At 37.4% G+C, this 27,253-nt stretch overlaps 1 protein-coding gene across 1 annotated transcript in view; it reads left to right on the plus strand.

Moving 5' to 3' along the window:
• Nucleotides 1-6,966: 6,966 nt before the first annotated feature.
• LOC131079700 (peroxisomal ATPase PEX6) overlaps nt 6,967-27,253 on the plus strand; it is a 111,226-nt gene continuing 90,939 nt past the window's right edge. Inside the window, exon 1 of the mRNA XM_058017729.2 lies at nt 6,967-7,397. The gene's annotated coding sequence lies outside the window, so the exon portion shown is untranslated. The remainder of the gene's footprint in view (nt 7,398-27,253) is intronic.

The raw sequence follows: 27,253 nt of genomic DNA on the forward strand, positions 1-27,253 counted from the left end.
ATCAACAATCTACATCAAAGCATCTTCAATTTATATGGTTTCATGATGGATTATATGTGATTTATCATTTTATTGCATCAACACATGGAGGACTTATCCTAAGAGAATTGCATCACCTATTGAAGTAATAATCATTTACATTCAAGCATTTCAACCTTGCCCTCAAAAGCCAAGCTTTTCCATTTCTATTCAAGTTCAATTTCTATTTCAATTAGGGTTAATTCCAAATCGGGGTTTGACCTAAGGCAAACCCCTATCCACAACATAATTTCCCTTCTTTTGATGTGTAGGTGGCAAATTTGAGAGCCATGCAGGTGGAAAAGGATAGAGGAGACAGAGACAAAGTGAACTGGCTTTTGCAAAAGTTCCAGATACCTCTCAGGACTAGGGTGTTGTAGAGGGACCAAAGTGCTCACAAAGGACTAGGTCATTGGCATTTTCATCCGGCCAGGCCAGGACCAGAGCACCCAACAGTATGTTCCTAACAAATTTTCTCAAATTTTTAGGTACAGGTTCTGATCCTCCTTTTTTGCTCAAATCCTAGTTTACAACTCTATGTGACTTTTGTAGCAATCTAGTTTCATCATTTCATTTCAATTTCTCATTGTTTATTATAGATTTAGCATCTGCAATTCAAAACCTAATTCAAACACAATTTCAACTCAAACAAAAGGAGGATGAATCCAATAAATCCAACCTCAATTATATTAAGAAGAGGGTTGAATGTTGATTGAGGTCCTATTTCAAGGAATATTTATGGGATATTCCACTAAAAGCAAAACACTACAGTCTATACTATGATGATCCAAGGAAAGGTTGCTCAGATGCTCACCTCTCTTGATATAACACTTACTGCCAAATGTTAGAGGTGAATGCAAAGGAATATAGTGAGGAATATAAGAACCTAGAAATACTATAACCAAACTCCCCAAAACTAAAATTTGGGGAGAACCTAACATAGAAGGAGAGCTAGAAATAAAAGATATTGATGGGAGTACAAATAGCAAGAATGTCCTAGAAGCTTGGATGCAAGACACACCAGAAGTATACTCTTGCATAATCTTTGGCTCCAAAATAGTATTTATGGTGAGAAAGTCAGAAGAAGAGAACTTAACCACAAAAATTATATCGCATAACATTTGCACCAGCACATAAAGTAATGAAGAAGACACTATTGAGGCATCTCACCATGTCTACCACATATCATGGGAAATATCACACATTAAGTTGCCCAAATATTCAAGAGTAGGGAACTTACTAGCATACATTGCAAAAATAGAACAAATATTTACAAATGAAGGCCACATACTTGAAATTCTATTGCATACACTCACTTGTATTGCCACAACTTGGTATAAAATACACAAGAATACTCTCACTAAGTGGGAGGCTTTCAAAACCCTAATAAAAGCAATATATGTGTTGAATGTAGGAGAAAACCTTGACATACCGACATATGAGGGGGACATATTACCATGACACTACCTAGACATGTGTATATATAATATGATGAAAGGTTATACATTCAAATATTTTATTGGATATTATGATCATTAGTGACACAAACTTGGTATATTAACCAAGATAGTAGAGGAGAAATTAAGACATGGGAAGAAGTAACAATGTGCTTCCTACATACTTTTTCTTTTTATAGTGAAGGCCCTCATATACATACCACACTACCCAAAATGAAGGAGCTTATATTCAATCCAGACTAGAGCTAGAAGATAGCAGTACCACAACCTTCATCTCCACCACCCAAAGAAGAAGGAATTTAGAATAATATTGAATGGTTGGACCTATAATCAATCAAAGTGGGTAAAAAAATATTGCACAACACAAAAAAGTGATGAAGACAAACGTGATTAGGGATAAAAATAGATTTGGGAGAAAGAGAGATAGGAGCCTTCATTGTGCCTAGGGAAAAATACTATCATAACCCAATAAATCTAAGCGAAGAGAACATTGTGATAGCAGGAGATCCCAAGCTTGGAAAAATAAGATACTATTGGGATGAGAAAATAGTAGCCCGAGTGGTGGAGACCCTCACAATTTTTTAGAACTTATTCTCAAGAACCTTCACAACTATGAAAATGATCAAAGAAGAAGTGGGGGTTATGAAAATACAACTAAAAGAAGGGGCTAAACGAATCCACAAAACATCATATAGATTTAATTCAACATGAAAAAGAAACTAAAAATAAAATTGGATAAGATATTGGCTGTCAGTATCATCAAACCAGTGGAGGATGTTGAATGGATAAGTCCCACGGTGATTCAGAATACAAAGACATGTGAAATAAGGATTTGTGTTGATCATAGAGAATTGAACAAAGCGTGTCTACATGAACCCTTTCCCACCCCATTTACAAAGGAAATCCTAGAATCAGTGGTAGGAAGGGAGATATACTTATTCACTAATGGATTCTTAGATTACCATTAGGCCAAAATAAGGGAAGAAGACCTGAAGGTTGTGGATAAGATCCGAGAGGAGATGAAGGAGGTTACTAAAAGACTATGTGAGGAGATGGTAAAGATTACTAAAAAAGTAAAGGGCTTCCCTTTGTTTGAGAAAAATCCAATAGAGGAAGGAATTGATAAGGATAAGGATATATCACAAGAGAGACTTCTACTCCCACTTCTACAATTAAAGCCATCAAGAACTTCCTGGCATAACAACAACAATAACAATTAGTGCCATCTCTGCAACTACTACAAATGCTAATGGTAGGGTATTAAATAGACTTGACTATCATCTCACCAGTCCAAAAGATGCAAATATGAGATATATTCCATGCCATGACAAGAGAAGGGTTGTTACATGACCATGTGTAGAATATGGAGCAATTACATGAAACTAGATACATTAGTGCCATTCTACATTTACCCCAGGATACCTCACTTCTCCTACCCCAACAACTCAAATAATTGATGGACAATTTGAAAGGAGATTGGCCTCCGCAAAAGACAACATAAGAAAAGAAGTCCAAGAGTTGATAAAGATGAGAATAGAGGAGTATACAAAGAAGTGTGTTGTCACACATTCATGGTGGGAGGAATAGATTAAGAACTTGGGAGATAGTATAACAAAAGAAGGGGTGATTTACCAATTTTTCTTGTAGTGGCCTAATACAACTAAGGGTCTGAGAGAATAAATAATTTAGTTGGAGGATCAAATATCGTAGGTGGTGCCCACATATGACCCCCTCCAAGACATGAACGATGCAATAAGGGTTCAAATGGAGAATCTTTATAACCAACTACAACAACCCAATAGATTAAAAAAACATAAAAAATAATAGATCAAAAAACTAAGGGAGACAAAATCAATTTTCATAGACTCGTTGAACTTAATGGTGAGATTATATTTACTCCAACATGATCCAATATGAACCTACAATGAAATCTCACGAAAGAGGAAGCCCCAAATTTGGTGTTTTTTTCAAGCTTTTTTGTTTCTCTAGGTCACCATATGATGCAAGATAATAGTTTATTGAATTTTACTGAAAGCAACGAAGACCTCTCATCTAGAATAGCTCTACCCTAAGATCTAAAGAGAGTTTTGCATTCCTAGGGCTTTGATACCATGTAGGATATGAATATTAGCTCAATACATAAGACAACCTATAAAAACACAAGAAACCTTCCACAAGAGAGTATGCAAGAAATGAGCTTGCTTGATATTAAGATCTATGAGGTATGATCAAATGACGATGAATGAGATATGTTTCAAAATGTACATGAGCCTTACTTATATAGGCAAGGCAAATGGTAGGATTAAACAAGATGTCAACAATATGTTATGAGACAAATAACTTAGAACAAATATTAAATGACTTAGGACACAAGGAGTAAATAAGATACATGGTCTCGTTATAACTATCTTCTAGAAATAACACCTAAGATCTAAGTTAACTTGTAGAGAGGTCCACACTAAGAAATGAACATTTGAAATGAAATAGAACTTGATATTGAAGAAAGAAGTAAATAGTTGGGAAGTTGTTAGTTTAAAATTGGAAAACAAAATTTTAGAATTGTCATGGCTCATATTTTCAAATCTTCTTCTTCCAATTCACTTTCTCTTCTTTCAATCTAAAGATTTGTAAATAATGAAAATTCTTGTCTCTTCCTAATTCAAATTGTTATCAATCTAATAAAAAATGGATAGAAGCAAAGTGGCATGGTGTCCTCTTACTATTCCATTCATTAAACTTAATTTTGACGAGGCTTCTTGGGGTAATCTAGGTGTATCAAGAGAAGGTTGTGTTTTTCAAAATTCAAAGGGTGGTTTAGTAGTTGCATTAGCTTCCAAATTGTAGATTGATTTAAATAACTAGGCGAAAGCATAAACACCTTCTTTCAGGGTTAAAATTGGCTATTTCAAATATGTCAAGAATATCTCGTTAGAAGGAGACTCTTATTAATGTTAATATTACCAAGAATCAAAATATTATCAGCTAGAAAAATTGGTTACATTCTTCATGAAGCACAAGATCTTCTTCAATATTTTGATTAGTACCAAATTTAACATTGTTGTAGAGAAGGAAATGCAATGGAAGATAGTATTGCAAACTATGCTTTTGATCAACTTCAAGAATTATTATCTTTTGATGCTCATAATGTGAAATATTTTCCACATTTTTATAAATCCATGAAAAATAATTTACCGATTAAATCTCATAAAAAAAGGAAATTTCCTAAGTTGCTAGTTGTGTAGTGTATTTAGGAGGCTCATGAGTTCTCATCTAACTTTTCATAGCCACACATTTATAGTAGTAGAGAACAATTTTTAAATTGTACTATTTATTGGTTGTATACAAATTTCATCATGTGAAGTATGTGTGATCAACAAAATATTATTTTTCATGCATGTTTCAATATTGAAATCCATGATGAGGTTTGCTCAATGGGATGGACCTTATGCGATCAATCTAGTTGCGTTTATTTCACCCCAATTTCACATGTGTTTTGGGCTTTAAATAGGCTCACAAATGTTTATTTTTGACACTCCTTAATTTTTCTCTATGAAGATTTTGTGATGACAATTCTAGTTAACAAAAGGTTCGTTCTTTCTAGTGAAAAATGGGAATTACTGGAGAGTTTGATGAGCATTTGATGAAAAGAGTGTTTAAGTTTCATTGTATGGAAGAGGAAGAAAATATTTGAGAGGTGCTATGAAATCTTGTAAAATTCACCAAAAATTGTTTACTTTTTTCAGATCATTCTTGTTTTTTGTCAAATTCTCTTCATCTTATTCAAGATTTTGACATTGCAAAAGAAATGGCTATTAACTACATTTAATATTGTTTATTTAGTGAAGAGGTTTTTGATGAAGCTATGATAAATTATGATTTCTTCAATTGCCACTGGGTTGAAAGATAAATATTTATTTGAGTATTTAGAATTTCAAAAGGTGGTAGTTATTAATTATATTTAAATGTAATTAAGCATGACATTCATGATATTTATCCAATCATAATCCATAGCCATGTAATGTCATTGTTCAGAGGTAGATGCCTAGTTATAAAAAAACATTTAGGATGTTTTACAAGCTCTGCTTGTGCTTACTTAAACTCATCAACCTACTCTTCACAAAGTAGCAATCAAGATTTGGTAGTTATTGGTGAGGGTGTAGATTGTGTTGTCTTTCAAGAAATCAACATTAATGTTCCTCTAAAATGTTGAAATTTTGGTTTGCCTTTATGTACATGCATGTTTAATTCGGCTTGTTGAAGAAGCCTTTTGTCTTTGCTTTGATAAGTAAGGATACATCTCGATCCATAATGGAATATTTTGTAAATGTTTATATTATATGAATATAATGTTCAAATTCTATACATCTTTTATTAAAAAAAAAAATCCACATCCAAATTATTATAGAATAAAGGATAATTTAGAATCACTACCAAGTATCACAAAGAGACCAAAACAAGGGATGCTACATATCAAATATTGAGAAATGCTCCATGTAAGGTCGTACATATGTCACCTTCCCCTTATAGTAGGGATCCATCCCTCCTCTAGGACACATTTGTAGCCATAATGGCCCTAATAATTATAGGTACCACTCTAATGGTTCACATGGATCTTCTTACCATGAAGAATCTAACTAGTCTACATAGACACATAACTAATTTATCACATCATAGACTTGTGACAAAGACCATTTGAATCTTGCTATTCTTCATATTCACAAAATTCCTACATGCACATAAAAAGAAAAAGAAAAAGAGGATGATGGTATCATCATGGATTGGGAGCCAATTCATGATAGCTAGGGCTTCCTCCATGATTAAGTAACCCCTATAATAGAGACCAATCTTCTCCTCTTGTTGACATAGTGGTTGCTAAATAACAATTTTCCTACAACTTAATGAAATGTTTGATGATCCTTGAATAAAATTCTTGAAACATGATACTCTTCCACCTATTTTTTCAATTAAAAATTAATGTACAAATTATCTTTACAATTTACTATAAAATACTTATTAATTAAAAAAATACAAAGTACACTCTCCACGAATGCATTCAAAGTCTAGTTTACACTAGTGAAGGATAATTTACAAGGATTCAGTTAATTAATGACTAAGATCTTACTAGATTTTTTTCATGTACATAATTACAATCTTAGGTTTTATTTATTTATACATGATTATACATGATAAAAAATTAACTAAGTGAATGAGAGATTTTAATGACGTTCATGAGATCAAATAATCTAAAAAACTAAGAACCACATTCTTCAATTATCTTCCAACTCGTGTCAATATAAAAACTCCTACTATGAATCTTTGACAAAACCAAACCATTTAACCAAATAATAACACGTAAAACCACTAGAACACTATAAGAAAACGATGTGGTAGCAAAAACAGTAATATTGTAGGTAACAAGGAACCAAGTTGCAGATTGGTGCCATGAATGAAGTGTCCTTGGAAGTCGCAATCTCTCACTAATTCTATACCTACTTTACTTACTCGAATATCAATCTTAATAGCGTAAGTCCTTCCCTATCTTCATAAGCATTTCATTTAAGAATTAGATAACATTATCTACGTGAGAAGACCAAAGTCAAACTACTTTCCCACATCATCCGGGGGTCCATATTTCCTCGCAGTTTCCTGTTCATCCCCAAAACCCAGAGAGCCAAAGAAAACATTAATTATTTACACCCCATTACAATAAACGTCTTGTCGTTTTCACGTGTCGTTTACCACACACAAAACTTTTCTGCGCCGTGCAAGTCCACAGACCCTTCACAGAAGAGCCGAGCAGAATTAATAAATAATCCCTGGGCACTTGGTATGTGACCGGCCGCTTACGGCGAGGGTTTGCAAAATTTTACACGATCGGGGCTGCATTTCGGTGACAATTTTTGCGGTTCTTCAATTTAGCAGGTAAGTCTTGCGGAAATCCTAGAGAGTTTAACGCAGTGAAGTGAATTTTACGGTAGTTTTTGTATACGCGAAGATATCAATTTATCGTTAATTTATCGTAGTGTTGGTAAGCAAATTAGGGTTATACACTTGTTGTATGAAGTCTATCAGCCATGGCTTTAAAGCGTAGGTTTTCTTTACTTGTATTAAAATGTTTGATGTTTACATATAATCTTTTTTGTAAATTTATGTGGAAACAATTGTGTTTTGTTCTTGTTTTGTTATGTTTTCATCTTTCTTTGAAAGTCCGTGGGAGTTGAACTCTCGACCACCTGCTGGGGTGCTTGTGAGTGCCTTTATGTGATTATATGTTGATCAGAAGTTATAGTGTAAATTTAAATTGTAGATCAGCGGATCCGCTGCAGATGCTTACATTGTGATTTGATTAGGAATGCGCTTTAAGGGAATCATTTTTCGTGTTATTTGCACAATTAAATTACTAATCTCTGTGAATCTTTTTATTAAAAGGAAGGTTGCATTTTAGGTTACTTCCTAGCGAGGTTGCAAATGACGCCTCCTTTGGAACAAGAGAGCTTAGCCCTTTGACCTATTTATCGACCACGTGCCTTTGTGTCCTAACTGGTGCAATTGAATCACTAAAATCGAAGTGGATCTTCCAATATAAAGTGAGACAGTCTATGGGCCAATACCTATTTGGGTAGGGCAAAATCCTTTTACCTGGTTTGCAGTGGTAACAGGATTGGGCTTTTATCTTAAGCAGGAGGGAAAGGTGCAACGATTTCATTCTTGTTTGTGGCTGGAGAATTCATTGGGTTGGAGGGATTGCATTCACTTTTGAATAACTATTTCAGTAATGCACGTTGAAGTGGTGGACTGTGTTGTAAGCTTAGTAAAAGCTTCTTTGGCGGCTGAGGTTTAAACTTGGATGATGTTAAGAAGCGGTCGGAAGCATTTGAGCCCTGAGCATTACCAGCTCATCATCAACCTAGGCAGTACACCTTGTGCCACATGAGATCTCTTTTAGCAAAATAGGAAGTTACACTGTAGCTTATGTATATTATATATATTGTTCAAACTTTAGCTTCTTCAGGATATGATTCTTTAACAGAGCTTTTGGTAAGTTTTGCATGCATGTTCTGTAATTTAGTGTTGTTAATGATATATTGGAGTGGAGTTGGGTGTAGGGATGTTTTTAAGATATTTAATTGGGTGTAACACCGACATAAATAATTAATCAACTGTAGTTGGAAATTTCTCTAAATCATTTTATTTTTACATACTATTTTGAGTGTATTCGAGATGTCCAAACATCACAAGGAAATATGATGTCTTTGCCCAAAATGGAATACCTGTGCGCTAAGTCACAAGGTTTGAATTCGAATTCGAATTCGACAGCCATGAAATTCAGATGAAATTCGACAAGGGAAAAATTCGAAAAAAAATTCGGATAAAATTCGCCTTCTATAATTTTGTTTATATTTAAATATATGTATACTTCTAATAAATTATCAGAGTAGCGACCCTTGTTGGAGAAAATCCGAGGGCAACCCAGCAGTTGCAGACACCCATGACCCAATAGATACAAAGCATATACAAAGAATACCCACGACCAGCTTGTTAATTTTGAGCAATCAGATGTTAATCTAACCAATTAATTATAATCAGACTGTGAATAAACAGTAATAGTAATAAAACACAAGACACAAGACGCCAATACCCTGGGAAAACCTCTCTCTTGGAGGTGAAAAACCCAGCCTTAAATATGATATGTATTATCTCAATTGTAGGCAATTACAATATAGCAAACTTATCTCAGATTGCTGTCCAAACAGCAAGTTGACAAGGTAATGAAGGATGCAGCCCTAATCAACAGTAGATGACCAAAAGAGAGGATCAGCAGCAGATGACAACAATAGGCTGGAGCAGAATTGCAGAAGATCTTGACAACTTCGCCCAACAATATCCTTGACTGAATTCGCACAAGTGAAGAGTTCGCTAAAATGTAGGAGAGCAGATTGCATTTTTTAAGAAATGAATGTGTAAATGACTTCATCTTCAAGTGGGATTATATACCATCCTTTTGGCGCTAAACATCCTCAAGTCGGCTTGCAAGATAAATAATTAATATTATACATTTTCCCATGTTAGGTATTGGGTCCAGCCCAATAGCCACCATGTTACAATTGAGCCCAGCCCAAAACATAGTTAATTGTTACATTTGGGTCTACCCTATCTACAAGTTACATTCAGTATAGAACCACAAGTTACATCGCCCAATTAGGGTCAGACCAAATTGCAAGTTACAGTTATAGGGCCTGTCCTATCCACAAGTTACATTATATATAGGTCTTGCCCAAACGAGACATAATTACAAGTTACATGTATTTGGGCCCAGCCCGAAGTTCAATTTACATAATAGATAATACATGTGTATTTTAATTGTCATTGACAACATTAAAATACAATAGATAGGTATCCGAGCTAGCTACTATTTCAACAGCTGAGTTGTGTTTAGAGGCGGATAGCAGTGCTTTATAGAGGAAATTCGACTAAATTCGATTTTTTTTTATAGAAGTTCGAAATTCGAATAAATTCGAACCTCATCCATGAAAATCGCCGTATCCTGTGACTTAGCTTGTGCGACTTTGACTTATTTGAGTGAAGTTATCATGTAGAAATAAGTTTCCACTTCATAAGGGAGTGCATGATTACTTTGTAAGCAAGCGGATGAATGTCAAATTAGTGACCAAATGCCATTTATATAAGTAGCACACTTAGGCACAAGGTCTAGATTTTAACTTGAATTCCTCTAATTTTCAGAATTTACTTGCTCAAGAGAGAGAAAATGGTCTGGACAATGAAATTGCATTTAGTGACCAAAAATTCACCATAAGCTTCTACATTATGCAAAGGACTTGTTTATAAGGTTTCCATAAACAATTTGGAACCCTGCATGTAATTTCTACCACCAAAAGTAAATCAAGTTTACTCTCAATTACCATATAAAATTGCACAAAAAATGCCAGAAAATAGCTCCCATTGAGCTAAGAATGATATATGAAATTCAAAAAATAACTCTGTAAATTTGCCTTCTTATAGGTAGATCATGCCTAGAAATATCTACTCTGCAAAAGAAATCATCTTCTGAAAATATCTCATCTTTTGAAGAGCAAGCTTGCTGGTCTGGAGTTGGATCCATGGATATTACCTTGTTGATGCCTTTCTTGGTCCTATGGACCCAGTATCTCTTTGGCAGCTCGGACATCATTTGAATCAGGTAAGTTAATACAATAGATCCTTGATTTGCATGGCTGACCACATCTTCATTGTGCACGATTATCATCTTTTTCTCAATACTAATGACATGAGCTATATCTGGAAGTTTGTTGATCTTATTTTTACTAAATTTAGGAATGATTTCAAGGTTTTCTTTGATTCAGTATACCTGAATCTCGACCATCATGGCCTTGAATTCATCCTTATTTTAATAGATAATTTAGTTGAGAGAATCTATAGGGGCACCCAACTGGAAAGATAGAGCATAAACAGTATAATATTAATGGAAAATATTGTAATGGTCACTAAGGACAGAATTCAAAGAGCTGGTAACAGCAATGAGGTACCACTAAAACACAATGAAAACTGCATAGACCACTAAATTATGGGTCACCTTGAGGACAACCAACAGTTCGCCCACATCCACATAGAATGCATGTGGAATATGAGCTTCTTTCCTTGTAGACCTCAACTACTTTGAATCCTCCTTATCTCTTGTGGTTGTAGGAAGACGAAACATTAGCCTCCTAGACTCCGTACTTAGCACCACACTACTACATGCCAAAATATTTTTTGACAGTGCAAAAGGCATAACTTCAAATTTGTTTAGGATGAGAGCTTGAGAAGCCACAATCTATGTTCCACAAAAGGAATGGAAGTCGCCATCTTTCCAAATTTTTTTGCCCTAATGGATGCCTTAGATCTTGGGGCATCATTCAACCCCATCCTTCATCACCCAAAACAACTTCAACAAACCCTAAGGTGGATTGGTGCAATTAAAATTTGAGGAAAGCCTTCTATCCAACACTGCACCTCTCCTTTTAAGGGTTGTGGGGTTTGTTTGTGTTGGTTTTAGGAGCCATAACACCTGCCCACATGATAAAAAGCCACAAATACCCATCCACAGCCAACACCAAACAGCCAGAACATATAGACAAAACTGCCTTTTCAACAAATGATATTCCTTGTATCACACACCTTAGCATAAATCTCACACATGACAATTAAAATGGGCTTATGGGGGGGATACTACGCTTGCTACCAACTCCAATAGCCCAAATAATATTAATACGGCAATGATTATGAGACCATGACAAAAGAAGAAGTAAGAAAGGCCCGGTCCTAAAAATGGAAGAAATTATGTAAGGTTTCTTAGAAGCAAGTAATGAAGGAGGCTTATGCCTTAGGCGATCAATGATAACTTAGGAATTAGCTAGATGACTATAGAGCACAGCAAGATGCACTTGGCCCACCCCAAAATTTGCCTTAAAATCTGTAGCTGAGTTGAGTTTACTGTAATGTTAATAACTGTTAGACACAATTAGGTGGCAACTGGCAGGGTTCCATTTGCATGGCACTTTAATCTCCAATTAGGGCAAGGTCTCTTTAAGAGCGTAGTTATCATGAGAAGAGATTCCCTTTAACAATAAGTTTATCAATTCCTTGTGAAGCTTCTGCCGCAATAGCTGCTACAAGTGCTTTGCACTCTGCTTCATTATTCGGTCTAGCATCTAAGAAGAGAGACCCAATATACAAAAGTTGCTATTTAAAATTTTTAGCACAAAACCTGCACCAACACTACCCATATTGTCCCTAGAAGCCCCATCAAAGTTCAATTACACACAATTCTTAGTAGTGGTTTCCCTTACATTTCTTTCCCGCTTCCCATTAGGATCATTTTGAATCCCATTATTCCTTACAGTTATAGAATATCTTAAAACTTTATTGAATTCCATTTTGAATTCATTTGACTTTGACATCCTGCAATTCAACTTATCTTCACTTTGATCGATCAATGATTACACAAGTAAGATCCATCATTTTCTTTATCTTTTCTAGATTAAACACAGAGGTTGCACTTAGATCATCTTTAATCTCTATAGTGAATTCCTTCTTTAGCTGTAACTTATTCTGTTCATTCATTTTTTCATCATAAAATTGGAAGAGTAACAGATTCAATGAAAGAAGAAATTCCCTGTTCTATTTATGTTAGACAAAATTCAAAACATCTTGTTTTAGAGCTTCACAAGAAAGCTTCAAACAGCATCTTTAATCTCTATAGTGAATTCCTTCTTTAGCTGTAACTTATTCTGTTCATTCATTTTTTCATCATAAAAATGGAAGAGTAACAGATTCAATGAAAGAAGAAATTCCCTGTTCTATGTATGTTAGAGAAATTTCAAAATATCTTGTTTTGGAGCTTTGCAAGAAAGCTTCCATAGCTTCCATAACTTTGTTTCTTGCAAAGGGATAATATCTGGTTTTTGTACATCTAGTTGACACCTAACTAATTGTCTTTTGTTATGGGCATTTAAACCCTTGACATTCCATGAAAGGATCTTCATGGGGCTAGCAAGGGGCCCTTTTCCCCTCACTTTCTTTCTTTTTTAATCAAAGTTTAAGGTTGCTTAAGGTTCTACCTTAATCTCTTCTATGGTTAATTTCTTTGCTTTTTTCCTTTCTTTCTTTGTCAAAGGGCCACAATTGGGTTTGACCTTATCTGTTTTAGATTTAGAAATCAAGAAAATCTTTAGGAAAACTAGTTTGTTTGTCTCTTTCTTTGTTAGTTTGCCCACCTTTGACATTAGTCGAATCATTCGAAAAATTGATCAAACTATCTCTCGAAGCATTGCAAATGAAAACAAAAGGTTGAGGATAATCTGCCATTTTAGGAGTTGAGTAGGAAGGGGGCCCATCGGATTGGGATTGGCCAAAATGCTATCTTTTTAAATTAGAAATGGGGATTAGGCTCTTAGACACTTCAAAAGTTTAATGATGGGATTTTTTGGCTAGGTTTGGAGAGAATGGGCTATTATTATCCTTTGTTGTGATAGAGATTTGAGTTTGCAATTCTTCATTGCTTGGGCATTTAACAATGAAAAAGCCTTTTGGGAGAAATTTAATACATTTTGATAAATTCCAAGAACCTACCCATTTTATGACTTTTTCTTGAGCAAGCCATGCATTGCAAAACTTGCCTATTAGTGTCGATTGCTCAAATCACACTTATAGTTGTCTAGATTAACATTGTTCTATGCTAGTGTGATGTCTATAGTTTTATTGTCAATATATTCATTTGAAGCCTATATTGAGGGGAGATCGAGGATCATCTAGGGTTGTGAAGACACTCATCCAACAATTCATTGCTCTCCATTGATCTATTTGTAAAATAAATGAAAGAGGAGCCCTATTTTCTTTGCCCAAGGGTTTACCATGCACTAGACTTGCGAAACTCTTAGAAGAGGGTGATCTTCTCTAGATGGGTTTTGTTGTTGGGTCTAGTCCTTTTCTCCTCTAAAGGACCTATCATGAAACCCTAGCTTGCCTTTTTCTTGACAAATATCGTGGAGGAGAATTGTGCAGGATATTTATATGTGGGCTTGACATTGCTACATTTTGGAGCCCCCTTTTTGACATTATCTTGCCATTGTTGTAGGATTTGATGATAGAATTCTGATTTGAAATATAAAGGTCTTCATTACAACCTCTTTATTTTGTTCTCCAAATTTTTGAATTGATTGATTGGTATTTCATGGTAATATGAAAAATGGTAATACTTGTTTAGTTTGATAGCCCTAATTGTTGGTGTATATTTATTTACATGCATTAACAGTTATTGTCCAAACTCCTAGCAGGGGGAATGAAACATGCTTACTCAATGGTCTTGTGGTTTTGATTTTGATTACTACTTCAAAAGAATAGCAAGAGTAACCTTTTCCAATGAAATTTCACTATTGTTGTGCTTTCTAATTGTTCATAGTCTTGCCGCATCTATGTTTTTAATTGTTAGCAATGAGTCAAAATGTATGCTAGCGATGGATGCTGCGGGTAAGGGTGGGCCGCAATGCTATGCGCATAGGATGAACATAGATGTTTGAGACGCGATTTGTCCATTCATGGATTCTCTGCAAATGTTGCAGCGTTCTAGTATGCACTCTTTCTAAAATATAAGCGGCGCATATTTAGGATACTGGGGATGCCGATACACCTTAGGTAGTGTGGAACGTTAAATCACACCTCAAACATGTATAGCTGATATTTGCTCTATAAATTTTGTATCCTCTGCATGTATATTGTTGTAAATCTCTTACCAAAGACAATTTGTGTTCATGGTGCCCTTAATTTGGCGGTGGTGCTAAATGAAGTGGATAGGAATAATTTGATGTTGAATGAGGTGGACTAGATATTTCTTGTATAATAGGTGGAGGTTTAGGTGGAGTATATGCCTCGGTGTATGAGGTGTAGGTGGAGTGGATACCCCTTAGTGGAAAGATGGTGTTTGGCCTGAAGCAGATGCACTTGGATTTGGGTAGGATGAGTGAGTGGGGATAAATGACACTTGATTCATTGAATAGAGGTGAAATGATGATGATTCAAATCGGTTGAATGGCATTATTTCCAATAGCCACAGTTGAGGAAGAGGTTCACCTTTATTAAACCCCATGGGCTTATTTCATGGGACATTGTTTGGAAGTTGAGCATCGACGCCAAGGGCGTTGCTTGATTTAGGTGGGGGAGGGTATAAGGGACTACCTTGACCATAGCTTGCCGTTGTTGGGCTTGACATGTCCCGTACTTTCTGCAACCATGTCCCAACAATAAAACATGAATGCATAATGGCTCATCAAGGAAAACCTGACCGATTTGAGTTCGTTACAAGCCAAGTTGGATTGAATGCCCTTGATCTTGCTATGTGAAATACTTGTTCGAGTCCCGACAAGTCATCGTGAGATGCAGTAAAGTGTGCTCTTCTAGAAAGATCGAAGAGGTATTCTTAGTGTGCTTAAAGGAATGCATCAATTCTATGCACATTGAGTTTGGTGTGAGCGAAACTAGCAGAGAGTTTTCTTGTATTTCTGTGAGGGGGTTGGGTGCGCTTGAGATTTTCTTTGAATCGAGTGACTCGCTATATAGGATGTGTAAGTGAGTGCTTGATCTTCCATGGGGTAGTTGAATAATGTACAGTTTTGTGCAAGCGGGCATTATTTGTTGAGTTGGACCCTGCTTTGCCTCTGAGTTGTTGCATTAGAACTTTTGTGTGTTGAAATGGGCAATGGATGATCTCTTTGCCTTGAATTTATGTGTTTTGTGATATCTGGTGCAATGTGAATTTTCTTTCATGTTGAGTTCTTTTCTATGCTATTTCTTGTTTCTGTAAATCGTTACATGGTGCACGTAACTCTACTGTTGCATCGCGAGCATCTTTGAAGGCGTAATCGACTTTATGTGCTCCTCGCAGACTCCTTGGGCGAGTCGAGTCGCAAAGATTGTACCAAAAGGGGGTTGTAGAGCGCAACCCCCATACGCATATGTCATCCTAGTACTTAAGCCCTTGCATAAACTTCTTCCAAGAGATTGAGACATCTTACCTTCAAATTTACGCACATTTGGTCCACGTGGTTGTACTCATCGAAGAGATGGATATGAGAGACCATGGCACTTGATTAAAGCACAATTGATGTCCAAACACACTATGCAATCTATACTCTCATTGATATTTGTATTTTCTGCTTCGTTTGTGTCACTTGATGCATCTTTGTTTTTCATTGTTATCAATGAGTCAGAATGTACGCTCAAGATGGATGCTGTGGGTAAGGGTGGATCTCAATGCTATGCACAAAGGATGAACATAGATGTTTGAGTTACGTGATCACTATGCAAAACCATTCACTAATTCTCTACAAATATTATAGCGTTCTAGTATGCACTTGCTCTAAAATATAAGCAGTGCATATTCAGTATGCCGGGGATGCAGAAGCACGTCAGGTAATGTAGAACATTCAATGTGGAATGTTAAATCACACCTCAAACATGTATAGGCAATATTCACTCTGTAAATTTTACATCTTCTGCATGTATATTGTGTCAAATTTTCTACTAAAGACAATTTGTGTTCATGGAGCTCATAATCTGGCGATGACATTGAACAAAGTGGATCGGAAGAATCTGGCATTTAATAAGGGGGATTGTATATTTCTTGTATAACAGGTGGTGTATGAGGTGTAGGAGATTATGTTGTTGGTGTATGATGTGTAGGTGGAGTGGATACCCCTAAGTGGAAGGATGGTGATTGGTCAGAAGTGGATGTGCTTGGGTTTAGATAGGGTGATTAAGTGGGACAAATGATGATGATTCAAATGGGTTGAATGACATTAGTTCCAATGGCCACAATTGAGGAACAGGTTCAGCCTGATTAAACCCCACTAGGGATAGCGGAGGCGACAAATATTGGCTAATTTCATTGGACAATTTTCAGAAGTCGAGGACTGGCACCAAGGGTGTTGCCTGATTTAGGTCGGGGAGAGGATAAGAGATTACCGTGTCCCTAGCCTGTTGCTGTTTAGCTTCACATGCCCCGCACTTTCCGTGACTCTGTCCCAGCAATAAAACAAAGAGTGTGGAACAGCTCATGAAGGATGTCCCGATCGATTCAAGTTCGTTATAAGTCGAGTTGGATCGAATGGCCACGATCTTGTTGTGTGAAATCCTTGTTTGAGTTGGTTGTGACATCGCTCTGTGATTCATAGGATCGTGCTCCCTTTAATGCACTGATCTGTTATGTGCGACCAGGTACGCTGCCTTTGCGGTGGAGCTTGACTCATTGGATGCCGATATTTCCGCTCCAAGCCGCTAACCTTAGCCGTAGGATCGGCCCGACAAGGTTGCATGAGATGCGGTAAATTGCTCTTTTTTGGAAAGATCGAAGAGGTCTTCTTAAAGAGAGCACTCCAATAAATGCATTTATTTTGTGCAGGTTGAGTTTGTTAATTTTATCAATCAGATATAACATAATTCAATGTAAACTGAAAAGTGCAATGAAAAACACAATGCAACATAAACACAACACAACAATACCCTGGGAAAACCTCCCTCTTGGAGGTGAAAAACCCAGCCTCAAATTCAATTGTATTATGTCAAATATGAAGGCAATTGCAAGACATGAAACTTATCTCCAATATAAGATCAGTTTGCTGCTAAAACAGTCTTCAACCAAATTCGCTTGATCTATGTGGAGACCGAAATGTATCAAATCTGCTTTGCTGTCTTGGAGATGTGATACACTAATATGTAGAAGGAATTCGCTTGCATAGGGATGATTCGCTGGCCTTCCAGAAGTCTGTCTCAGACTTAAGGTGACTATTGCAGACCTAGCATCATGTATATCAGACCTGCCAATGGAGAAGTATGTGCGCTAACCTTGAAGAAGATGAATATGCTTAAGGTAACAATTTCGCTGACTTGAGGCTCATTACAAATTCGCTGACTTGAGAGATGTGATTCGCATGATATGATTGTGTCTAATGCCATACAACTGACTTGATTATATACTTGACTTGAGGTGTCAAGTTAGCAAGTCAGCTTGCTTATATGTTTTACATTTTACAATAATATTATTAGACTGCTCAATAGGTCCTGCCTCATAATGAAGTTATTGCCTTTATTTATTATAATCGATTTGGGCCCAGCCCCAATAATATATCGTATAACATTTTAAACAAATACAATTGGAAATTGCCTTTATCCGAACTAGCTAATTTTCAACAAAGTTTGGTGTTTGCAAAGCTAGTGGAGGGTTTTCTTGTATTTTCATAAGCGATCTTTAAGTTGAGCCACTTGTTGCATAGGATTTGTGTAAGCAAGTGCTTGATCTTCCATGGGGTAGATGAATAATGTACAGTTCTTAGCAAGAAGGCATTATTGTTTGAGCCTGACTTGCTTTGCCTCTCTGAGTTGTTGCATTATAATTTTTTTGTGTCGAAAAAGGAGAATGGATAATTGCTTTGCCCCAAACCTATGTGTTTTTGTGATTTTTGGTGCGATGTGAATTTTTTCGTGCTGAGTTTTTTTTTTGTGCGATTTCTTCTTTTGTAAATCATTACGTGTTGCTAGTAACTCTATTGTTTCATAGTGAGAATCTTTGAAGGCGTAGTCGATTTTGCATGCTCCTTGTAGCATCCTTGGGCGAGTCGAGTCGCAAAGACCATGTTGAAGGTGGGTTTTAGAGTGCAAGCTCGTTACACATGTTATCCCAGTACCTAAGCCCTTTCTTATACTTCACCGAAAGCTTGAAATGTGACATGTCTTACCTACAAATTTATATGCATTTGGTCTATGCAGTTGTACTCTTTGAAAAGATGGATAGGAAAGACCATGGGACTTGATTAATGCGCACTTGATGTCTAGAGACACTATGCAGTCTATACTTTCACAATGATATTTTTATTTTTTGGTTCGTTTATAATACTTGATGCATCAATGTTTTTCATTGTTATCAATAAGTTGAAATGTATGTTCGAGATGGATGCTGTGGGTAAGGGTGGTCCACAATGCCATGCACATAGGATGAACATAGATGTTAGAGTTATGTGATCAATGTGCAAAACAATTCATTGATTCTCTACAAATGTTGCAATGTTCTAGTATGCCCTCGCTCTAAAATATAAGCGATGCATATTCAGGATGCCAGATATGTAGACACATGTCAAGTAATGTAGAATATGCAATGTGGAACATTAAATCACACCTCAAACATGTATAGCTGATATTCGCTCCGTAAATATTACATCTCTTGCATGTATATTGTGTCAAATTTTCTAGTAAAGACAGTTTGTGTTCATGGTGCCCATAATCTTGCAATGGCATTGAATTAAGTGGATTGGAAGAATTTGGCACTAAATAAGGTGGATTGGAAGAATCTGGCACTAAATAAGGTGGATTGGATATCTCTTGTATTATAGGTGGAGGTTTATGAGGTGTAGGTGGAGTATATGCCACAAGTGTGTGAGGTGTAGGTGGAGTGGATACCCCTAAGTGGAAAGATGGTGCTCGGCTTGAAGTGGATGTGCCTGGATTTGGGCAAGGTGATTGAGGACAAATGATGATGATTTAAATGGGTTGAACAACATTAGTTCTAATGGCCACAGTTGAGGAAGAGGTTCAACAATTAAAGAGTCTTCAACCTTATTAAACTCCACTAGGGATAGGGGAGGTGACAAATATGGGTTTATTTCATTGGACATTTTTCAGAAGTTGAGCACTAGCATCGGGGGTCTTGCTTGATTTAGGTTGGGGAGAGTATAAGAGACTACCTTGACAATAGCCTGCTGTTGTTGATTTTGACATGCGTTGCACTTTTTGTGACCCTGTCCCAACGATGAAATATGAGTGCACAATGGCTCATGAAGGATGTCCTAACCGATTTGAGTTCTTTACAAGTCAAGTTGGATCAAATGGCCACGATCTTGTTGTGTGAAATCCTTGTTCGAGTTGGTTGTGACATCGCTCCGTGATTCACAGGATCGTGCTCCCTTTAATGCGACGATCTGTTATGTGCGACCAAGTACACTGCCTTTGTGGTGGAGCTTGACTCATTGGATGTCGAGATTTTTGCTCAAAGCTGCTAACCCTAGCCATTGGATCATTCTAACAAGTCAACATAAGATGCGGTAAAGTGTGCTCTTTTGGAAAGATCGAAGAGGTCTTCTTGAAGAGTGCGCTCCAACAAATACCTTCATTCCGTGCATGTTGAGTTTGGTGTGGGTGAAACTAGCAGAGGGTTTTCTTGTATTTTCTTGAGGGGGTTTGGTGCGTTCAAGATTTTCTTTGAGTTGTGTGACTCCCTGTAGAGAATTTGTAGGCAAGTGCTTGATCTTCCATTGGGTAGATGAATAATGTACATTCTTTGCTAGCAGGCATTATCGGTTGAGTCCAACCTGCTTTGCCTCTCTAAATTGCGTTATAATTTTTGTGCATCAAAATTGGAGAATGGATAATCTCTTAGCCCCAAATTTATGTATTTTTTTGATTTCTAGTGCAATGTGAATTTGTTTTCATCCTAAGTTCTTTTCTGTGCGATTTCTTATTTCTGTGAATTGTTACGCGGTGCAAGTAACTCTACTATTGCATAGCGAGAATCATTGAAGGTGTAGTCGATTTTGCGTGCTCCTCACAAGCTCCTTGGGTGAGTTGAGTTGCATAGATCATGTTGAAGGTAGGTTACAGATTGCAACCCCCTTACACATATTATCTTAGTACCTAAGCCCTTGCTTACATTTCCACCAAGAAATCTACACGTCTTGCCTACAAATTTATGCACATTTGGTCTACGTAGTTGTACTCTTTGAAGAGATGCCATGGAAAGACTGTGGCACTTGATTAATGCACAATTTATTTCCAGACACATTGTGCAATCTCTACTCATACCGATATTTGTATTTTCTGGTTCGTTTATGGCACTTGATGCATCTATGTTTTTCATCGTTACCAATGAGTCACAATGTGTGCTCGAGATGGATGTTGTGGGTAAGGGTGGGCGGCAATGCTATGCACATAGAATGAACATAAATGTTTGATTTACATGATATGTATGGAAAACCATTCATGGATTCTCTGCAAATATTGCATTGTTCTAGTATGCACTCGGTTTGAAATATAAGTGGCACATACACAGGATATCGGGGATACAAACACACATCAGGTGATGTGGAACACTAAATCACACCTCAAACATGTACAGCCAATATTCGCTCCGTAAATGTTATATCCTCTCCATGTATATTGTGGTAAATCTTTTACTCAAGATAGTTCGTGTTCATGGCACGCATAATCTGGCAGTTGCAGTAAATGAAGTGGATTGGAATAATTTGGTGCTGAATCAGGTGCAAATGGTTTTCAGGAAAATACAAGAAATCTACCTCATTAAGCACAAGATTATACCTATTCACTTCATTTAGCACCACTGCCAAATTATGGGCGCCATCAACACGAATTGTTTGTAGTAAAAGATTTACCACTATACATGCAAAGGATATACAATTTATGGAGTGAATATCGACTATACATGTTTGAGGTATGATTTAACATTCCACATTGCCTGATGTGTGTCTACATCCCTGGTATCCTGAATATGCACTCCTTATATTTCAGACCGAGTTCGTACTAGAACACTACAACATTTGTAGAGAATCCATGAATGGTTTTGCATACAGATCACGTAACTTAGATATCTATTTTATCCTATGTGTATAGCATCGAGGTTTGCTCTTACCCACAACATCCATGCCCAGCATACATTTTGACTCACTGATAACGATGAAAAACATAGATGCATCAAATGCCATAAACAAACTAGAAGATACAAATATTAGTGTGACAGTAGAGACTGCACTGTGTGTTTGGACATTAATTGTGCATTAATCAAGTGGCATTCTCTTTCCTATCCATCTCTCCAAAGAGTATAATCGCATAGACCAATTGTGCGTAAATTTGTAGGTAAGACGTTTCGATTTCTCGGTGGAAGTGTAAGCAAGGGCTTAGATACAAGGATAACGAATGTGTAAGGGGGTTGCAATTTGCAACCCGCCTTCAAGATGATCTCTGTGACTCGACTCGAAGGAGGTTACAAGGAGAACGCAAAATCGACTACGCCTTCAAAGAGACTCGCTATGCAATAGTAGAGTTACTTGGACCCCGTAATTGTTCACAAAGGTAAGAAATCACATAGAAAAGAACTCAACATCAAAGAAAATTTGCATCACACTAAAATTCACAAAAACACATAAAGTTGGGGCAAATTGATATTTCATTCTCCATTTTTGATGCAAAAAATCTATAATGCAACAACCTAAAGAGGCCAAGCAGGTCAGACTCAGTCGATAATGCCTGCTTGGAAAGTACTGTACATTATTTATCTACACCATGGAAGATCAAGCACTTGCTTATACAAATCTTTTGTAGCAAGTTGCTCAACTCAAAGAAAATCTCTAGTGCGTTCAACCTCCTTAGGAAAATACAAGAAAACCCTTTGATAGCTTCACTAACGTCAAAGGCAACATGCACAAAATGAATGCATTTGTTGGAGTGCACTCTTTAAGAAGACCTCTTAGATCTTTCCAAAAGAGTGTACTTTAGTGAATCTGATGCCGCCTTGCCGAGACGATCCTACGACCAAGGTTAGCAGCTTGGAGTAGAAATCTTTGCATTCAATGAGGAGTCGAGCTCCACCGCAAAGGCAACATACCTGGTTGCACATAATGGTTTGTCGCATTAAAGTGAGTAGGATCCTTTGAATCACGAAGTGATGTCACAACCAACTTGAACGAGGATTTAACTCGGTTTGTAACGAACTCGAATCGGATGGGACATCCTTCATGAGCCATTGTGTACTCATGTTTTATCACAGGGACAAGGTCGTGGAAGGTGGGGGTTATTTTAAGCTCAACATTAGTAGGCTAGGGACAAGGTAATGCTACAAGCTAGGGTTGCCGTTGCACCAAAAGATCGACCAGTCAATGCCCAATACAACCACTAGACTTATAGAATCCACAGGAAGCTGTTAAACCATGTCGCGAATCCCCGCGAGGGATGCTGGCCCACTGCCAACAATCCCCCTCCCAGCGTCACTCGCCGCGGCCTACAAGATTTGAACCCGTGACCAAGCTTTGATACCACTTGTTGCAAGCTAGGGTTGCTGTTGCACCAAAATATCGACCTGTCAATGCCTGATACAACCACTAGACTTATAGAATCCACAGGAGTCTGTTAAACCATGCGGCGAATCCCTGCGAGGGACGCTGGCCCATTGTCAACAGGTAGTGTCTTATACTCTCCTTGACCTAAATCAGGCGACGCCCTCAGTGCCAATGCTCAGCTTCTGAAAAATGTCCAATGAAATAAGCCCATATATGTCGCCTCCCATGTCCCTAGTGGGGTTAAATCAGGCTGACCATCTTCCTCAATTGTGGCCATTGGAACTAATGTCGTTCAACCCATTTGAATCATCATCATTTGTTCCACTCAATCACCCTACCTAAATACATGTACATCCACTTCAGGACAAGCACCATCTTTCGTCTTAGGGGTATGCAGTCCACCTACACCTTATACACCAGTGGCATGTTTTCGACCTACACCTCATACACCTCCACTTGTTATACAAGAAATATCCAATCCACCTTTATTCAATGCCAGATTCTTTTGATCCACTTCATTCAGTGCCATCGCTAGATTATGGGTGCCTTGAACACGAACTATCTTTAGTAGAAAATTTGTCACAACATACATGCAAAAGATGTAAAATTAACGGAGCGAATATCGGCTTTACATGTTTGATGTGTAATTTAATGTTCCACATTGTGTTTTACATCACCTGATGCGTGTTTGAATCCCTGGTATTTTGAGTATGCATTGCTTATATTTTAGAGCAAGTGCCTACTAGAACACTGCAACATTTGGAGAGAATCAATGAATGGTTTTGCATACAGATCATGTAACTTAGACATCTATGTTCATTCTCTGTGCCTAGCATTGAGGTCAACCCTTATACACAACATCCATCCTGAGCTTACATTTTGACTCATTGATAACGATGAAAATCACAGATGCGTCAAGTGCCACAAACGAAACAAAAAATACAAATATCAGTATCAGAGTAGAGACTACATAGTGTGTCTAGACATCAATTGTGCTTTAATTGAGTGCTGTTGTCTCTTCTATCCATCTCTTCAAAGAGTACAACTGTGTGGACCAAATGTGCGTAAATGTGTGGGTAAATTGTTTCGATCTCTTGGTGGAAGTTTATGCAAGGGCTTAGGTGCTGGGATAACTTGTGTAAGTTGCCAATTTATCCATATTTTACTTTCAAGATTTTTGGATCAAATCCGACACACAAACTTTGATGGTTTGAAGCTTCATTTTTAACATAGTGCTCATAGAGAAGCCTTGTTAGAATTCATAGACCAAATTCTTAGGAATATTGTAGACAACTATATTTCTACCCTTGCTTTGATTGAGATGCAGGATCAGCCTCTCACTAACTCTCTTGAGATTGTTGAACACAAGATGCCACTGAGAGGGGGGGGGGGGAATCAGCGGTTTCCAAACTTTAACCTTTTACTCCTAAGTGTGTGGGTACCGGTTAGCAGATCTAACACTAAGTAAACATACCGGTGAGATAGGAGGATGACACAAATGCAACCACACACAAAAGAAACATCACATAACACTGGATGTACGAGGAAAACCCAACATGGGAAAAAACCTCGGTGAGAAATGCTGCTGGAGTCTATTGCTCCAATCCAGCCTCACAATGAAATAGTGGTTACAACATTTAGGGCACCATCCCAAGGAGCACCAACCCCTGCACCGAGTTCCAACTCAGTGATTACAATAACATATATCAATACAAAAGTAATATCCTTGTTACAAATGAACTTTGTAACTCTCACACATGTCTCTCCACCGGTTCACCTCTATCCAGGTCTCTGCCAGTTCTTTGCTCACCTTCTCTCTACTGCAACCTTACCGGTTCAGCCTCTGCTTCTTCTCTACCGGGACTCTGCTCTTTGCTCACAACCGGTTCTCAGCTTGCCGGTTACTCCACTTGCCGGTTTAACCCTGCTCTGATCTTCTCTACCTCTTCTCTCTTTCTCTCTGCTCTCCTTTGCTCATTGCAGCTACCTTCTTACCGATTCTACTACTGCTCGATGACAGACTGCCGGTTACCTTACCCTTGCCGATTGCACTCTTCTTACCGGTTCTCTCTCATACACTCAGTCTCCTCTGTGATTGTCGATGGGCACTTGATTGATTAACTTTCTGGTTTCACTCCCTTCATCGGCTTCACTCTCTCTCGTGCAACAACACTAGATTTGGTCCTCGATCTGCACATTTATACTATGCCTTCCCGCCAAAATGACTTTCAAACTTCTGGCGCGCTAGGGTTCCTTCATCGACCTCGAGGCAAACCAAATCCAATTAGGTCTCCTTCCAGAGATCAATCACTTGCAACGGATCAAACAAATTCCGCCAATCCTTTTGCATCCAGATCACGTTTGCCATATTTGGCAAACACGACAACTTGCACTTGTCAAACACGACAACCTGCACTTGTCAAACACCATGAAGCGATCACGCAGATAGCTTCACCTACCTCAATCAGCACCGGGACAAACTGCATCGATCATGATGCCAATGAATCCGTTCTGTCTCGAGCCGCACCCTTCTGCTCTTGACCCGTGATTTGCGCTATTGACATTAATGTCAACCAGTCACCACCTACCTCACCGACAATGCACGGTCCATTGGTTTGACACTTGGACTCCACATGGCGTCTCTGTCGGCATCCACATCTGCTAAGCCATCTAAGTCGGTTCAGACAAGATCACCGAGCAACCACATAACCAGGTTCATACCTATTGGTTCTCTAACCCTGCCAGTTATACGCTAACCGGTTTGCTTTCAAACATGCACTTTGCTGATCTTTCAGTGGAACACCCTTACCGATCATCACACTTGCCAAGCCACCTCATATGCACATCTTCACTAGATGGGAGCCTTTCACTTATGCACTTTTGCTTGCTCATTGTTGGACATACTTACCGGTAATCTAAGTCACCAGGTTTGAATTCGAATTCGAAGTTCGACAACTTTGAAATTCGAATGAAGTTCGACAAGGAAAAAATTTGAAATGTATAAAATTCGAATTAAATTCGCCATATGTAATTTTTTAAGATATATAAATTAAATATGTTTAGTTATTATTAAATATTAATATTTAAAAATAAAAATAAACAAGTAAAATAATATTAAGTTTAAATATATTAAAATTTAATATAAATAAAATAATATTAATTTTTAATAAATATAAATTATTCAAATATAAAATATATGTTATAAAAAATTATAAACCATAGAAAAGTTTTAAATCAACTACATATAAGAAAATTTAAATTCTTCAAAGGAAGTCGCAACAGGAGAGAGTAGCGGGAACGCGACAGGAGAGAGCAGTGGGAATGAATGAAAATGATGGGAGAGAGAGAGCGGTCATGGAATGAATGAAAGCTAAGCCAAGAACGAACACTACCAAATCTATTGCCCGACAGCCATCACGATTTCGAGCAGACTGATCTCGTGGTGGCATGTCGAGTAAAACATATCCTCTCACCCACCGTTTCTTTGTTGTCACGCCTTGAAAAAATATGTAGTGCCCTAGCCACGAGCAGGAGGAATTTTGTTTTGAAAAAACCTAATACAAAGTGCTCCGTACGTATTTAGCGATGAATTTCAACGAACTGTATACATTTTTTTTAATGTTCATCGAATTTCGAACTTCAACCATGAAATTCGGCGAACCCGGTGACTAAGCGAGTAATCACCTTGATGACACCATGTCATCAACCTTGAACAGTCTCCATCTGTTTGCATTTGCAATTATTAAAAATAATATTAATTTTTAATAAAGCTAAATTATTCAAATATAAAATATATGTTATAAAAAATTCTAAACCATAGAAAAGTTTTAAATCGACTACATATAAGAAAATTTAAATTCTTCAAAAGAAGTCGCAACAAGAGAGAGTAGTGGGAACACGACAGGAGAGAGCAGTGGGAATGAATGAAAATGACAGGAGAGAGAGAGCAGTCGTGGAATGAATGAAAGCTAAGCCAAGAACGAACACTACCAAATCTATTGCTCGACAACCATCACGATTTCAAGTAGACTGATCCCGTGGTGGCATGTTGAGTAAAACATATCCTCTCACCCACCGTTTCTTTGTTGTCATGCCTTGAAAAAATATGTA

The sequence above is a fragment of the Cryptomeria japonica genome, chromosome 9, assembly GCF_030272615.1.
Source record: "Cryptomeria japonica chromosome 9, Sugi_1.0, whole genome shotgun sequence".
Taxonomy (NCBI): domain Eukaryota; kingdom Viridiplantae; phylum Streptophyta; class Pinopsida; order Cupressales; family Cupressaceae; genus Cryptomeria; species Cryptomeria japonica.